The sequence below is a fragment of the Procambarus clarkii genome, chromosome 72, assembly GCF_040958095.1.
Source record: "Procambarus clarkii isolate CNS0578487 chromosome 72, FALCON_Pclarkii_2.0, whole genome shotgun sequence".
In the NCBI taxonomy this organism is placed as follows: domain Eukaryota; kingdom Metazoa; phylum Arthropoda; class Malacostraca; order Decapoda; family Cambaridae; genus Procambarus; species Procambarus clarkii.
In genome coordinates this window covers 4,530,619-4,533,213 of record NC_091221.1, presented here as the reverse complement: position 1 = coordinate 4,533,213, position 2,595 = coordinate 4,530,619, and positions in this window count along the sequence as shown.

Sequence of the window (2,595 nt, the reverse complement as noted above, 5' to 3'; positions counted from 1 at the left end):
TATATACAAATTATTATTCTTTTGCAACCACTGCTTACTACTAGGGGGACAAATTTATTCTGTTGAATGATGTACCAAGCTTTTTAGTCTGAAAATTCATAATTAACCCAACTATACTACCAAGACAATGTGATTTTACTAAATTTAGTAATTTTCTCCCCCCCCCCCTTCCTCCCAACTGTTCAGTGTCAAAAGGGAGGGGGGGGGGGTGTCCATTTACTGTACCACTTACATTTTAGTGTGGGCTTCATCCACTATTCTGATGTTATCTGCAACATTTGTGCCAGCTGCTGGTTTGAAAGGGAGGCATACCATGTGCCAATTCACGAAGCTTTCCACGTTCCTCACTACCATGTTGGGAGGCAGTTGAAGACTAACCAATCAACATCCCAGGCTGGAGAGCAGTGCCAGCTCGGGGAGAATTTACCACCTGCAAAAAATTTAATACTCTTAACAATCTACAACATCTATCTCATCTTTACCTAGCCCCCAAACCTTACATTTGTCAGCATTAAACTGCCTCTGGTAGTCTTAACCATTTCAAAACTATATAGGGCATCGGTATTTTTTATTTGCCAATTCTGCAACTATTGCAGTCTAAACCATAATCTTCCGAATAACCGAGGTCCAAGGAGAGCTTTTAGGCACTACTTACAACACTTCTCCCAACTTAACCCCATTTATACTAATTTCCTTTGGTATAGCCATGACCTAATCAACTTCAGTCAACATTCCCAATGATCCGAGCCCCTATCAATTTTGCACCACTATCAAAATCTGCTGAAGTCAAGGTACACAAAATCACAAACCTTATCACCATTTCCTCAACTATGCAACCTAATCCATGAACATTTAGTAATAAAACTATACCTGATTGTGATTATACCTGAAGTAAGCGGAGAGGTTATGTTTGTCCAGATGTGATCTAGAGTCGTGGCAGTGCTATCAGTGATTCTAGTAGGTCTAGTGATTAAGGGTATGAGGAAGCAGGAATTCATACAGTTGAGGAAGCTAACAGCAGTAGGGTGTTCTGGCTCGCAGAGGTCAATATTAAAGTCCCCTGCGATAATTAGGTGGTTTTTGTTCAGTCTGTTATCAAGTATTAGATTTCTAAGGTTTGAGTTGAATTCGGACACATCAGTGTTAGGAATTCTATAAACTGCACCCACAGCACCCATCTGTGCAATGTTACGTAGCAGATGAGGATTTGTCTGGGTCTTCTTTTCTTCAAGAGCCATAATCTTAGTCTGCTGGCAGAGATTCCCAAGGGGCTTGTATAACAAAGTCTGCATGTATGTCGTCGACACCCCTCTCAGTGACTGTGTTTGCCATATCGAACGTATTGATGGTGTTTATCGCACAATGGGTCCACCTGTTGCCATTGGAGGCTCTTCTGTCCAGAGATAGTGCTCCAGTGATTATATCTTTAAGGGAACTGATTCTAGGTCTAGTCAATATCTTGGTCAGCATGCACGCAGCAATCCCCTTTACCCTTATTTCAATCGACGTTAGCTTTGTTTCTAGTCTTAGGTTCAGTATTTTAGTCCATCTGGGAGCACCTGTTATGATTCGCAATGCATCATTTTGAAGAACCTCAACGTTTGCCCACTGACCAGGAGAAAGAGTGAGTAAGGCAGGCGCTGCATAATCAACCAGGGAACGAACGGCGTGTATGTAAAACATTCTCAACACTCTGTGACGGGGCCCTGTGATTGCTCTCATTATATTTATTCGTGATTTTGCTTTCTCCTTTAGATATTGAATTTGCTTATTGAATGTCATTTTAAAATCAATCCACACTCCGAGATATCGATATTGTGTAACCCACTGAAGGTTAATGTCCTGAATGCGTAGGTGCCTGTCTGGAGCCTTGCCACCTAGTCTCATTGCCTTAGACTTCTGTGCAGATATTTTTAGCCCTAAAACACTGCATTCAGATGTCACTTTATCTAAAGCACCTTGAGCTTTATTTAGAAGTGAAGGACCTGTAATGACTAATGCTATATCATCAGCATAGCTTAGCAATTTAACCCCTTCTGTAAAGGTCATGGTAACAAGGTTTTCCATAAGGATGTTAAAAAGACTAGGACTGAGGACTCCTCCTTGTGGAGTCCCATTCTCGTGCAAGTGGTAGTCCGACACTTGTCCTTGCAACTTTACTCTGGCATACCTGTGACGTAGGTAATCTTGAATCCATGCTAGCATTTTTCCCTTTACACCTTTTTTAACTAAGGTGTGTAGTATTGCTTGCGGGCTTGCAAGTTCAAATGCTTTTTCTAGATCAAGGAAGACCACTATAGCTGGACCCGAGTTAACTGTTCCTAGTAATGTTGCTATATGCAGTTGGCAGTACCTACACCTCTAGTGAAGCCAAATATGTGTTTATGAAGGTCTCCAATCTTCCACAGTAGCCTATTTAAGACCATCCGTTCCGCAGTTTTACTAATGCATGATGTTAATGAAATGGGTCTGTAATTGCCAGGTTCTTTCGGCTTAGGAATCGGTATGATGTCTGCTTTCTTCCAAGAGGTTGGTAGTGTGCCTTGCTGCCAAGATGCATTGATGACGTCCAATATTCCTTGTTCTCCAGCAGGA